The following is a 16,066-nucleotide window of genomic DNA, read 5'->3' on the forward strand; positions in this document are numbered from 1 at the left end:
AGGACACAGCTGTTAGAATTATAACCTTGCTGTTGCAAATAAACTGTACTCTTTACAGGTAAGAAGGAATGTTACCTCCCTTGCATTATTTTACAGATACTTTTATGGGAAATGCTCAAAGTTGCATCCATTGCGCCATCTCTCCCTGACTTCTCCTGTGCCACACGGGCATCTGGTAGTGCTCATGACTGGAATGTCACACTGCCATATTGCAGACCTTCTGCTTATTATTATTATTATTTTTTTTTTCCGAACTGCATCTTCATGGAACTCTCTTCCCCAGTGTTGTTTCCCCCATAACTTCGACCTACAGCTGTTCAAGTCCAACTGTTACAGATTGTTTGCGAATGGAGGACACCAGTAATCTGGTGTATGGATTATTTTGGTATTCAATTTTTTTCTTCCTTTGTTCTGTTATTTTAAAACAATCTGTTAATGTTTCAAATGCATCCCAATCTCTTATACAGTTCCATTTATGAAGAAAATATATCCAAATTACTGGGATGAAATAACAACAGTGAATATAATTACTTTGATCTCCAGTTCATTATAATGACCTTATTGCACTTCAAGGTCATGAGACGGCACGATGCACAAACGCTTCAAATCCACAAATCGCGTTAACAAAAGTGTCCTTGTTGTCGATGAACATGTTGACTGGGCTTTCTTCGAAAAGTGTCCTTGTTGTCGATGAACAAGTTGACTAGGCTTTCTTCTACTTCCTTTTATAGACTAGTAATACGTATATCTGAAATAATGTAGAAGGCTTTTCGAACTTAGTCTCTTTGTGTTTTGAAGTTCTGCTCCTTTGTCTACTAACCATATCAGTCAGAACGCATCACTTTGATTTTACTCTTACTACATCGATACGACTTCATTCTGTTGACAGGAGACTTCTGTTTATGGAAGACTTCTGATTATGGGACACTTCTGTTGATGGGAGACTCCTGTTGATGGGAGACTTCTGTTGATGGGAGACTACTTTTGATGGGAGACTTCTGTTGATGGGAGACTTCTGTTTATGAGAGACTTCATAAGGTGAAGAGTTTCTTGGATATTGTATCAAAGCCCTCCTGTTCCGAAAGTCAGTCTTAAGGGAAATATAATCGTCTGGTAGTAGAGCAGCAACAATACAAAAAAAAAAAGTCTGCTTGAAGGCTTAATTACAGGTAGAGTCCTACGCCTAACCTCTCATGGTGAAGACAAATCTAGTACACGATTTTATATGGTAAAGGAGTCAGAGAATACTAACAATGGTACTATTAGAATTCTTGAGGTCGGAACTGCTCGAAAATTACATTCCACCTAACGCTGGGTTATTTTATTCAGCTAAGAGTGAGTCATAGGAGCTTGAGACACGTTAGTGGACAAAGTATCGCAGAATCATAAAACAACAGATGATTTTGTTTAGCTAAGAGTCAGTCATGGCAGCCTGAGAGAAATATAGCGGAAATATTGTAGAATGACAAGTGTTTCGTGGCCATATCGGGCCGTTGCACACTTGCTCCTCCGGATGGCTTTTGAACATCGTCCTGGAGTTCCAGTCGTTTGCGTCATGGCAGCTGAACAGAAAAGATAGATTTGGGTTGACGTTTTGGTACACGAGTTGGTTTTCAGCCATCTTGCAATTAAGGCAATGAGTGAATGAATGGGGTACACGGGTTCGTTTTCATCCAACTTGCAATTAAAGAAATGAGTGAATGAATGGGGTACAAGGGTTCGTTTTCATCCAACTTGTAATTATAGCGATGAGTGAATGAATAATTTTCGTCAAACTTACAATTACAGCAATGAGTGAAGGAATTGGGAATCTGTTTACACAACCCAATGCACAATATATAGCCGGTGCTAATACTGCCAAAATGTTATGATTAAATTTCAAAGGTCGACACTGAGAGTTCAAGAGTGCCAATATTTAGCAACTCATGTTTGCCCCACTCCCACCTGTTGTCAATATTACGCACGACTGACTCAAAAACTATGCATCTGCTTGCAATAGAACTGTATATCCATGCCCGTGATCACATTTTGATGAGGACATCATAATTTAGTATTATATCTGACTGTTGAAAAGAAGGTAGTTTGTCAACCGTGCCTCCCGCTACTCGAAACCAACAAATACCTGCTTAAGCGCCGGACAATCCCCACTCGACACGTATGGCGTAATGTGAAGCTAATGGGGACAATTATCATCAGATGCCAAAACACCTCACTGGAATATTTCAGTCGACATGGAAATGAAACGGTCTAGTCTGTGGCCAAACTGCAACCGTCCTGCCAAGATTCATCGTAATCCTTTTTCCAATTTAAACTGTACTCAGACACATGCTCAGAATTACAGTTTATAGGATAAACACCAAACTACCTAATGTACAGTAGCTGTTAGTGGATCTTATGAGCCTGAGCGAATAAGCAGGAGAGAATATAGCAGAATAATAAACCACTGGTGCATGATAAGGAACAAAATATATATTAGTCATAAAATAACAATGAGCAAAGATACTCGTACATCATTTGTCATCGACGAAACACCTGTGCTAGTGCCGACTACCTGAGCACAGAGACTGTTTTTACTCAATCGGCCAACCTGATGGGACGTCGTCACCGAGCAGGACCATATATATATATATATATATATATATATATATATATATATATATATATATATATATATATATATATATATATATATAGGGAGGTGACTCACCGGCCATCCATCCCTTCCCACACTTGCCGGAATTATAGAAAGCAATTCCGGGTCCCAAATACAGTAAATCTGACCAGTTGACTCCCTACACACCACAAGCAGAAGAACACTTAATTCTATTCGGTGAATTTCTTGCAAAAACTTCATGCACCTGATGCACTAGTTACAAATGCTAGACAACATGGGTATATGAAAGAAGCAACACATCCACAAACAGTTGTGTCACGCCAGATATCCCTCACTCCCTCCAACAACCCCGCTACCGTTGCTCAGCCCCGGCGCACAAACACAACTACTATCGCTAATTCGATCTCATCTGACAAGATGAACGCAAAGTTTTCGAAAGCTGGCACCTTATTGGTTGTCCAAGTGAATTAATTAAGAACGACACATTTTAAATTATTTTTATTTCAAGGATTATAATAACAGTTCGACGATAAGATTACCCCAATAAAATATTATATGTAGTTATCTTCATAGATTAATTTAACGACAGGAACTTACACAGTTTATCAAATGGTCCGAATACGAGAGAAACTTTGAATTCTTGGGACAAATCAAAACAGGTTCAGGTAAAGTTTTACGAGTATCTTGATTCATCCCACAAGTTCAGAGAAATTAAGATAAATCATGTCCATCTTATTTCTGATGCATCCTTGTTAAAATTCAGCCTTTGCTACATTTCATGATGTAGGTTTGATAACAGTATGACTAAATTTACACACCGAAAAAGGGTCAACAAAAAATCCCGAAAATAATTTTTGGGCAAATTCTTTGAAAACAAAATTATATTGCAAACTGCAGAGTGTAATGATATGATAATGTTTTTCTTTGATCATAAAATACAAAACTAAAATGACTGACGTAGCATCTACAGGAATAATCTCCTCACTAGCTTAACTCTGTCTCTATCTAAATCTGTATACCTTGGCTGTTTGCTCTCTAACAGGGGTCAGCCATGATAGGACGACACACTCACCAAAAAAACTCTTCCACGCACACACACATTTACTCGTATCTTAGCTTCTAAGGGAGATGTGACCGCTCCTCACCTTCAGCACTGCACGAGGGTCAGCTGCACAGTGCAATCCAGCGACATCTGCAGCTGGGCCCGACAGCTGAGCTGGTTTGCCCCTGCCACATTAAAATGGACCCCTCCCCTTCCCCACACCTGGCCTAATCAGCTGATCATGCCAGATGTGGGAGAACATCCTGTCAGGGCCGCGGCACCATTTATGCATTAACAATTTCTCTCCACTCATCCCTGTCACGTGCAACCACTCTTCCTTGCTCAAAAGACATCCCTGTCACATCAGCGCTCTCTTCACACTGTCCATCCATCCTATTCGTGGTCTTCCTCTTAGGCCTACACCTCGCACATCAGATCCGGTTATCTTGTTCACGGATAGCTCTTCATCCATTCTCACCGTATGCCCAAACCATCGCAACACTCCCTGCTCATGTCAGTAAGCCATCTCTCGCATAATTCCAGTTCTCCTTCGCACTTCATCATTTCTCATTTGATTCATACGTGTCACTCCACTTATACTCCTCAGCCACCTCATCTCATTATATTTAATCTCTTCCTCTCTGTTATTCCCATAATCCATGTTTCTGCCAGGTATAATGCAGTCGATACCACTACTCCCTCATACAGCCTTCTCTTTACATCCATTCAATGTTTAATTAAATTTAAAAAAGTTATTAGCCCCTGAAAACCATCACGGTTGGGCCAGACCAGGGCGGGTGGCTCACTGTAGGCTAACTTTTTAACCATACACCACTAACAGTAAACTTCACTCGGTACCTAGTAGCAACACGCATTCTGTCTCAACCAGTAGCCTGAAGATATTACAGCTACTGTATTTGCCAATGGCCTCAATTTCGGAAAAGAATGGAAATACGCTCTTATCAACCAGAAACAGACATAGCATTCCTACGAGAAACAAAGCTCACATGCACACACATGTCTCCAAACACTAAGAACTATTCACACATCCCCACAGACAGAACACATGGCCATGGAGAAGGCCTCACCACCTACATAGGGACATGTCCTCTAAAAAGACACAACACAGAAAACACAATCACTTTCCAGAATGACACCACACTAGAAATGCAGCCACTCAGTTTCAAATCTGGTACATTTCCCCCTACACCTCCCATATAGTACCACTGCAGTGCGAACCTCAACTCTTCCCTCTAACACGGACACCTATATCTATCACTGCAGGGTACTTCAACACCAAAAACACTGATTCCAAAACAAACAAAACAAATGACGATGATGCGACTTTGCAACAAAGAATTCGCTGTAAACCAGATCGATCACACATCATTTACACAAACTAAAAGAAAGGGGACTGACAAAATTTACTGGAGAAATTCAGCTACACTTGAGCACACTAACCAACACACCCATCACGAGCACTGACAGAAACGTTAAGAAAATCAACAAAGTCATAATTAACAAACACCACATTCCACGAGGCAACAGAAAACACAAAAACCTAAACTTTATACCTAATCTTTATCGCCCCAATAATAATAATAATAATAGTAAGCATATAAAATTCCCCCCTCCCACACACTCAAACACCACCTCAAAGCTTAAACAAAACTAACTTCAGATTCAGAGCAAGGGAAACAGAAAACTGGAAAGCCTGTCTACCTACACTCAGTCATTGCCACATGCTACTCTAGGCTCTATAAACCACTTAAAAAAAATCAATAAATCACAAACATGACTCACGATGCCAACACCTAAAACACTTAACATCGCCTCATAAAGAACGAGCAAACATATTATGCTGGCATAAATTACCTTACACCAAGATGCACCGACTCTGAAAAACAATCGTCTCTGCTTAAACGGTACTTCCAATGAACCCACTCCAGAACACACAGTCACACACACACACACTAGACGCAAGAGTGAGAGGACAATGCCTGGCATCGCTCCGCACCGGGTCAGTCTCGGCCCTCAAATGGATATACCTAAAAAGTATCTTTATATGAGTCAAGCTCAGTACTAGGTCCAACTAAATCGTGTTCTAATAGAAATGAGGAAGTTTAAGTGAGAGTGTTGTTCCAATAAAACAATGCAACGAAGTAGGCTGCAGTGCCGAAACAAGCAAATCAGCTGTTTCAGTGTTGACTGTTTAGTCTGCGACGTAGAGGATTGCAAAACTGTAAGTAGAATCTTTCTGTTAGTACCAGAAGATGACCACCATCTTTAGCAAATCAACTTTGGAAGGAGTTAAGAAAAGGGACAAAGGTAGAAAGCAGGATGATGATTTCTACCAGGAACTGGTGGAAATGGAAATGCATAATAAGCTGGTGGAACGAGTGTACAGATTAGAGAGGGCATTTCAGAGTGAAATAGATGAAATTAAAAAGCAGTTGAACATGCAGAAGGAAGAGAATGAAAATTTAGTAAAGGAGATTAATAAGAAAGACACAACAATAGATGAATTATCAGTTGAGGTGGGTACACTTAGAAGGAAGATTAGTGAAATGGCAAACGCAGTTGTCAACCATGAGAGTACTATGGAAGAGTTCAGAAATGATACGGAGACAACAAGGCAGGCAAGCACTCTGATAGATCAAAGTAGTGATATTGAGGAGAAGATAACCCAGGTAAATGAACCGATGCAGAGCTACAAAAATTATGTGGAAACCACATATGCTGAAATGGTGAAAGTAAAGAAAGACTTAGAAACAAGAGTTAAAGAAAAGAGCATTAAAAAGGAAGTGAAGAAAATAATCCAAAATTGGTCAAAGATTCAGCAGACATCAACAAATCTATAGTAATCACTGGTATTGAGGAGGAAGAAATAAAAAGCAAGATTTCGAGAGACAAAGAGGAGATGGCAAATGTTATGATCACATTGAAGGAAGTGTCAGAGGAAATCTGTAGTAAAGGCACAGAGGAACATAAAAGAGTAGGGAAATATGAGAGAAATAAATCAAGGTCCCTTAAAGTAACCTTCCACGGTGTAAACACAGTGGAGGAAATACTGCAAAATGCAAACAAACTTATGGAAAGAGGACTTCAAAAATGTATGGATAAAAAGATGCCTAACTCAAGAGAAACTTGGATTACTAAAAGAGAAGAGGCAGGAGGCAAGAACAAAGAATGAGGGAAGATCCGAGGAAGAGAAGAACACATATTTTTTACAAAGTATTGGATTGCAGGTTCGAAAGTGGTACATTTACAGGAGAGAATAAAAAGGAGAAAGGTAGTAGTCCCAAGTCATGACAAGTATGTAAACAAGATGACTAAGTTGATGTACTCTAATGTAGGTGGAATTGTATCTGAATTACTAGAGATGAATGATTATATCAAAGAAAAGGAACCGCATATTGTTTGCCTAACTGAAACAAACTTAACACCAAGGATATCAAACGATACACTAAACCTAGAGGAATACAATATATGAAGAAGAGATAGGAACTTAAGAAAAGGAGGAGGAATTATTATATTAAAGAAAAATCAGCAAGTCAAGGAAATAGAACTAGCTGTACCCTCACAGGTAGAAATGATTGCAGTAGAGATTAGTACACGTGAAGGGAAAGTAACTGTTGCAAATTTATACGTGCAACCCATATCAAACATTTCGGAAAAAGGCGAATATGAAGACCTGGCAGAGAAAATAATTCAAAGTTCGAGAGCATTACTACATAGAATGGAGGAGAAATATGGAAGAATTATATTAACTGGAGATTCCAGTACAAATATAAATTGGAATACTCTAGATATAAAAAGCCAGGAAAGCTGTTGGGACCAAAAGCTCCTGGACCTTGTGCAGGAGTTTTTCCTAACACAACATGTAAAAGAAAGCACGAGAAAAAGAGGACTTGACATACCTTCAGTACTAGATCTTATATTTACTTGGCAAGAAAATGATATTGATAATATAATGTATCACCCTCCATTTGGCAAAAGTGACCACGCAGTATTAAATTACAACTTCAGGATTGCATATGATGTAGTTAATCGTAATGAAAGTCACAAAAAGAACCTAAACTATAAAAAGGGCAACTATCATGACCTAAAGAAATTCTTCCTAGAAATAGGTTAGGAATAAGAGCTTAAAGGGCAAGATTTAAATGTTATATATAGAAAATTCTGTGAACTTTATGAAACAGGATTCCAGAAGTACATCCCACAGCACAAAGAAGCAGAAAAGAAAGTAAATGGTTTAATACAGAATGTAAAAAATCTAAAGAAAAAAGGGATGTGTTGTGGAGCAGATATATAAGATACAATAGTGAAAGGGCATATAACAGCTATAAACAGGCAAGAAACGATTATACAAGAAGAAGGAAGGAAGCCGAAAAACAATTTGAGGACATCGTAAATAAAAGTAGTAATCAACCGAAGCTATTTTACAGCTACATCCGAAGCAAAACCGAAGTAAAAGAAAAAAACAATTCATTACAGATGAGGGGATCACTACACACAAGAGATGGATATTTGTGAAGCACTAAATAAAAATTTCCAATCAGTTTTTACAGAAGAAAATAATTTTGAGAGGGATTACATGGAACACGCATGCCCACACATATTACCAGATATACAAATATCAGAAAAAGAAATACAGGAGGAGTTAAGTAAATTAGACAAAGGAAAAGCAAATGGTCCTGATGAAATTTCATGTTGGGTGCTACATGAATGTGCAGAAGAGTTAAGTAAACCATTATCTTTAATTTTCAAGGAATCCTTGGGACAAGGTAAAGTACCTGATATTTGGAAGAAAGCAAACATTGTTCCTTTATTCAAGAAAGGGAATAGACAAAATCCACTCAACTACCAACCAGTATCACTAACCAGTGTTGTAAGCAAGGTATTAGAAAAGCTGATAAGAAAAGTTTGGGTAAATGATCTAGGAGAACACAATATGATACCAGAAAGACAGTTTGGTTTCAGAAAGGGAAATTCATGTGTTACTAATCTGTTGAGCTATAAGAGTAACAGAGAAGGATGGGTGTACATTATCTATTTAGATTTCAAGAGAGCATTTGACAGAGTACCGCACCAAAGACTTTCATGGAAACTGTACCATCATGGAGGAATCCGAGGCAAACTGTATTGTTGGATGCAAGATTTTCTAAAAAAAAAGAGAAATGAGAACAGTACGAAAGGGAATTTACTCATCATGGAGGGAAGAGCCTTGCGGAATTCCACAGGGCTCAGTGCTGGCACCAGTTATGTTTTTAGTGTATATAAATAATATAAACAGTAACATTGGAAATGAAAGCTATCTGAGTATGTTTGCTGATGATGAAAAAATACGAAGGAGAATTACTGACACAGGCTTTTGTAAAGGGCTACAAGAAGAAATATATAAACTTCATGAATGGAACAGTACATTGCAAGTGGAATTCAATGTTGACAAGTGTCATGTAATAAAGTTTGGTAAAAGTGGAAAATGACCTGATTTGGATTATAAGTTAGGAAGTACAACCCTACACACATCAGAAAAAGAGAAGGACCTAGGTGTGATTATCAATAACAGACCATCTCCGGCTGAGTACATCAATGAGAAAGTACGGAACATGTATACACTCCCCGCAAATATGAGAGTAGCATTCACATACATAAATGAAGACATGCTGAGAAAGATAATAACATCATTCATCAGACCAACCCTGGAGTATGCGTCAGCAGTCTGGAGTCCTCATCTCAAAAAACACACATAGATAAGATTGAAAAAGTTCAAAGGGCCGCTACAAGTTGGGTACCAAGCTTAAGTTATCTAAGCTACGAAGAAAGACTAGAAAAACTGAATCTGCCTACACTACAGGAGAGAAGGAAAGAGGATACATGTTTATGCTATATAAATGAATATCAGGGAAGGAAAAAATAGACATAAATGATTACATAACCTATGGGGAAGCATCAGCACGGGTACACTGCAAAAAACTGCATAAAAAGAGAGGCGATAAAGACGTAAGGAAATTTAGTTTTCCAAATAGGACAATTGATCAGTGGAATGCACTGTTGAATGAAATAGTGTGTGCCAAAACAACTCATAAATTTAAGGTTATGTACGATTGAAATGGATTAAGACAAGGGACGGTACGAGCTTGACTCATTCCTGTAAAGATACAATTAGGTAAGAACAATTAGGTAAGAACGCGCGCGCGCGCGCACACACACACACACACACACACACACACACACACACACACACACACACACACACACACACACACAAAGATTTTAAAGAAAGCAAAGAGCTCTACAAAGACAGGGCCGGAAATATTAGAAATCTACCCCCGAAACACTTAGGACCACATACATGGCGTCCTGTATGAAACAACTCTAGCATGATTCAGTAAGGACGGTCGGTGTTAGCGCCGAAGTGGTGACATGTAGAGGTGTCTGATATGTAGCAGGACTACTGGGCCTTGGGAGCAGGCTGTCAAGCCTATGCCCGGAGTCCAGCACATAAAAAAAAAAAAAAAAAAAAATCCACGTGCTCACAGACATCAACAACTTTTTATAGGCACATCGTAGCATTCCAAAAATTGGAAATGGGGAACAATCATCATTATATTCAAGCTGTATTAACACTCCACCTCATCCTTCTTCAGCACATCATCCAAGAAAACTGAGCTCCCGATTCTTAACAACATCACACCTCGTACCATCGTTACCGCCTCAAAGTACCATTTTAGAACACACCACTCTTCTAACACTATACTAATCGACCTCACGAGACATGCAGCTGAGGGCTTCAAATCCCACAAGCCTAGCACAATGTATATTTCGTATAACATTAGTAAAGGTTTCCACTGAATCCCCCGACTCAGACTAACTACCAACATCTACAATATAAACACCTAAGACTGACACCAAACGCTGGCTTGCCAACCAACTGTCAGGCATACAACCACTCGTTGCATTCCAGAGCAAGTCATCTCGAGCACGAAATTTCCCCTTGAGGGTTCTCCAGGGTTCCATTCGCTCACATTTGTCGTGCGATACATATATGATATACCTACCCAACAACTGCAAACACATGTAGATGATATTGCGAAAACAGTTACATACTACACCGCAGGCACAGCCTGCTCACTACAAGAAGATTACTTCAGTACATTTCAGGCAAGGGAAAAGGGCAACAGGCTGACCACTGCAGCAAGATTTTCCAACAGGTTCATCATGATAGACATAAAACAACTAAAAGACAAACAGCCACCTCTTACGGGATTATGGCGTCTGGCTATAGATAGATAGAAAAGCTGGTAGCAGACGATCGCCAGCTTTAAGTGGACCAAGCTTTGTCAGTGACTGGAAGGGAGTTTCAACAGTAAAAGTCATTCTGCATGGAGGTACTCCAGTGCAACATTCCACCCAAGAATCATGGCCCTGGCTTAATAATCTTATGAGCCTTAGCATTTCGCGTGAGCAAGGTCGTATTTTTAGTGTTTTTGTATTTTCTGCACATGATGACCTTTGACCCCTGACCTAGCGAATATAGGTCATGCATATACGAAGCACACTTGCAGTACTCATTAATGACTATAAGTACGAAAGCATACATTCCTTTCTCATATCCTTTGACTGGTGCAAAGAAACCTTGGCTTAATCACGCTTGTTCTAATGCTGTCTGCAACAAGGAGAAAGGCTACAATAGGTACCAGAACCATCCAACCCCTGAATCTCATCTTTTTTATGTTAATGCCTGGAATCGTTCTAAGTCTGTTCGTCGATCTGTTAAAAATAATTTCCTTACTAAATGCTCTGAACTCTCCACCTCAGATTCTTCCTGCCCCTTCTGGCACCTTACCAAAAACCATTCTAACAACTTTACCTCATCATCCTTCCCCCCCCCCTTTCCACTTTGATGGCTTCGTAGGTATTTCTTCTACTGATAAAGCAAATCTCTTCGCTCAGACTTTTCCTCCAATTTCACCTTAGCCACTTCTGGTGATGTTCCTTCATCACTTCCCCCCACTGACTTCCCCATGTCTGACATTAAAATTTCTTCAACTGATGTACTTTCCCTTATCACTTTGTCTATCAACTTGTACCTTTCCTTCTTGCTGGAAGTTTGCTCTCAGCCTGTCCCAAAGAAGGGTGATGATTCTTAACTGACTATCACCGTATTGCTTTAACCTGCCGTACCCCAGCAGATTTTTCACCAATGACTCTCTCCAATCCCGGCGGATTTTCGAAAAGTTTTTTTTTTGTGTGTGTGGCTAAAACTTCTGCTTTTTATGAGAAACATCGAAAATTCTGAGAGAAATTGCTCACTTGGGCTCAGAAGTGGTCTAAACAGGTGACCTTCCCCTCACCTGGTAATGTCTTCTATCGAGCCATGCTCCAGAGAAAACGTTCTCTAAGGGAGGGATAACTATTCCAAATTACTCAGAATAGGTAGATATTTATTTGGTACGTCTTTATATGTAGTACAAAAGTACATTGGTTTTCACATAATAATATGCTGTAGGCGATATAAGTGCTGTTTTACTCACCAAACACATCATCATACTGCACTTTATTTGGCGACATTACCTCCTCATCACTTCAGCTTGTTTCTTCTCTGGAGCCACGTAAACTTTGCCCTCCACATTGTCATCGATTGGGGAATCATTCTTGCCTTGAATTTCATACCGTGTCACGACATGCCTTTACTGGCCAGGTCATTTGTAGCAGGTGAGTTGCCGAGACAATGGCGTGTGGGTGGCGGGAGGTCACGCGGTGTAAGGCATTGTCCCCGCCTGGCCTCGGATAGAGGAATGTGTCCCATGTATTCGTACCAAAAATCATGCGCAAAATTTGAAAAATGTGCAAATGATGGACCTCGCAATTGCAAAACGTATGGGTACGTCATTGGGTGTCATTTTGACAAAACATGGAGATGTACCCATACATCAACGGGATACGGTGGGTTAACATCCTGTATCTCAAAAGTTTTCAAGTCTATTCTCAACAGCAAATTTGTAAAGCATCTTTCTGGACACAATCTTCTTTATGATCGTCAGTATGGGCTCCATAAGGGATGCTCCACTGGCGCTCTTCCTGCCTTCCTGGTCATCCTCCTTTCGGGGCATTAGCGAAAGCTTTGCCATTGCACGTGACACCTCAAATGCTTTCGATGAAGTCTTGCATAAATCTGTAATTTCCAAACTGCCCTTTTACAGTTTTTATCCTTTTAGCTGGGCCTTCATCTCTAGCTTCCTATCTGGTCGTTCTATGGCTGCTCTTGTAGACGGCCACTGTTCCTCTCCTAGATATATCAGTCATGGTGTTCCTCAAGGCTCTGTCCTATCACCAACTCTCCTTCTTTTATTTATCAATGAACTTTTAAGTTGTACATCTAACCCTATCCACTCATACACTGATGATTCAACTCTTTACCTTTCCATTGCTTCCCATAGCATCCATCTCAGCAGTTGCTTCAACAAACAAGGGATGAGGCTATGGCACACCTAGTGTCTGACTTGGCTCATATCTCTGACCGGGGTAAAAGTAATATTGTTTTTAATGCATGAAAAACTTAGTTGTCACACCTATCAACCTGTCAAAATCTTCCACAGGAGTACCCACTATTGTTTAATAAAATCCAGCTAAATCCTGCATCATTCCTGGGATGTATTACATCTCTTGTAAAATCTGCTTCCAAGAGATTAGCTGTGCCAAACAGAATTTGTACTTCTTTACCTCAGCACAGTTGTTGATTTTATACACGGGTTTGATTCACCCCTGTGTAGAGTAAACTCTGCGGTGTGGGTAGGCTCCCCACATACGTTTTTTCTCAAGATGGTGAAGTCAAAAGCTTTCTGTCTCCTTAACTCTCCTCCTCTTACTGGCTACCTTCAACCTCTGTCTCTTTGCCGCACTGTTGCATGTTTACCTCTTTTCTCTCACTACTTCAATGGTCACTGCTTCTTTGAACTATCTGCTTGCATCCTTCCACCACTCAACTGGCGTGTAGCACCCGTCTAGCAGCAAACTCTCAGCCTTTTCTCTCCAGCACTCTAAACCAACAGTTAACCGTTACTCCCAGTCCTTCATGTAGGCAACAGGTCTGTCTCCCTCTGTCTTTATTTCCTAATTCCTAGGATCTCCAGCCTTTCAAACGCAGTGTGTCCAGGCATCTCGAAATGAACGAATCTTGAATTTGGCTCTCTGTTGTATTGTTTTTGTTTTTTCGTAGAAGGAACGGTTTTCGGACTCCTGGCCTTTGGTTCCTTCTTCCTTGCATTAAAGAAAAAAAAAACTTCGAGGGTTGGATCACCCTCTCAAAAGACCGCTTGACGGATGAGACTCCATTGTACAACATTCACTAGGATATAAAAGCCATATCTGTCCTCCTTCCTCTATTTTGTATCATTTATAAGTTTAGGAGGCGGGGCTGACAGTGCTAAAGACAATGGTGGTTATTTTTATGTAGTGAAGGACATTATATAACCAGACGAACTGACCTGAGAAGTTTTGCTGGAAGCTATCTGTTCATTACTTTCTATTTATGATCTTTTTTAGTTTTGGTATGGGGGCTGACACCCCAGAATTCACTGGGGGGGGGGGGCACACTCCTTAGTTATCGCATTACTAATGAAAGTCCATTGTACAAGAAGTACTAAGACATCACAATCATATCTGCACTACTTACATTTTCAATTAGGCTAGAGGGCTAGACCCCCCAAAATTGTGCTTAGAAAATTGAACCTAATTTTACACTTTCAAAAGAAACAAACTCACCTGGGAAGTTTAATTCAAATCCATCAAATGGCCTAGATGAGTTAAAGCACACACACACACACACACACACACACACACACACACACACACACACACACACACACACACTAGGGTTGCCGTACGTCTGGATTTTCCTGGACATGTCCTGCATTTAAGTGTCAAAATCTTCATCCGGGAGGAATTTTTAAAATTCTCCAAAAGTCCGGACTTACAGCTTCCATCACTTTTTCTCGAAAATTTTAATATACCGGTACTATTAAACTCTATAATGACGAGAGAGAGAGAGAGAGAGAGAGAGAGAGACTTTCGTTGTTTTCGTCAGCTGGTAAGTGTTGCCAACTTGGAGGGTATAGTGCTGGCAGCGAGACAAAATGTTCTGCTTTTTCCTCTTGTTCAGCCACGATTTTTGTTTTCATACTTAATGTTGTTATAGCCATAAAATAACTAGTAACTGCACACAATTATTGGCTTAGTTTTCATTTTTACACTGTAGCATTTGTTACTCTTATGATCTTATCCTGCATCTACGGCGTTGTTGCATTTTACAGTCATACTTTTGCCATTTCTGTACTTTGCCTGTTTTCCGGTATATTGTAAAAAGATTAAAGAAGGCGCTCCAATCGGATTGAGCCTGTGCAGGTTTATATCCAAGGGATGGTTGGGGTTTATTGCTCACGTAATACCACTCAGGGATGAGTGAGGCTGGTCACTCTCATCTTAAATGCCAGGATGATGGATCATGCATGGATGGATGCAGTACAGTAGCACTGATTATATATATATATATATATATATATATATATATATATATATATATATATATATATATATATATATATATATACCGTTCTGTATATAAGGGTTTCATAATGCCAAAAGCCCAAAGTTTCTGTTGGAGTGGGGGAGCATGAGGTGTACAGTAATATTAACTGCTCAGATATGGCAGTCCTAACACACACACACACACACACACACACACAGGCTGAATCTCCGGCAACGGTACACTAGGCTCTGGCAAAATTGATACCATCCTGCTTGGAAGGAATAATAATACTAATAAATATCCACTCACTCGATGTAGTGTTGCTGTTGTGTGTCTGCCCTTTCCTCTCGTCCATCCTTCTTTCCTTCCATCCTCTTTTGTCTTTCTTTCCTTCATTCTGTCCTTGTCCTTCTGCCTACGGGTGACTTTACACTCCCTTTTCTGTCTTTCTTTTCTTCATACTTTCCTCTTCCTTCTGCTTGTGGGTGACTCTACACTAAGTGACAAGCCAAATGGTTTCCTGAACACCAGGAAACCATTTGCTACGCTGGGTGGTAACCATATAACCAAATTTTGGCGCCTGGTGGTTTAGTGGGTAATTATTGCACTCCAATCGGATTAAGCCGGTGAAGGTTTATATCCAAGGGGTGGTTGGGGTTGATTGCTCATTTAGTGCCACTTAGGGATGAGTGAGGCTGGTCACTTTCATCTTAAATGTCGGGACCAACTGCCTAGCCCCGGGTCCTACGCTCCTCATGGGGCAATGTAGGATTGGATGATGGATGGATGGATGGAATTATAATAATAATAATAATAATAAATAATAATAGAAATGATAATAATAATAATAATAATAATAAAAACAATAATAATAAAC

Source organism: Coenobita brevimanus, chromosome 60 (genome assembly GCF_032717465.1).
Source record: "Coenobita brevimanus isolate Jiangsu-jjx chromosome 60, ASM3271746v2, whole genome shotgun sequence".
Lineage (NCBI taxonomy): Eukaryota > Metazoa > Arthropoda > Malacostraca > Decapoda > Coenobitidae > Coenobita > Coenobita brevimanus.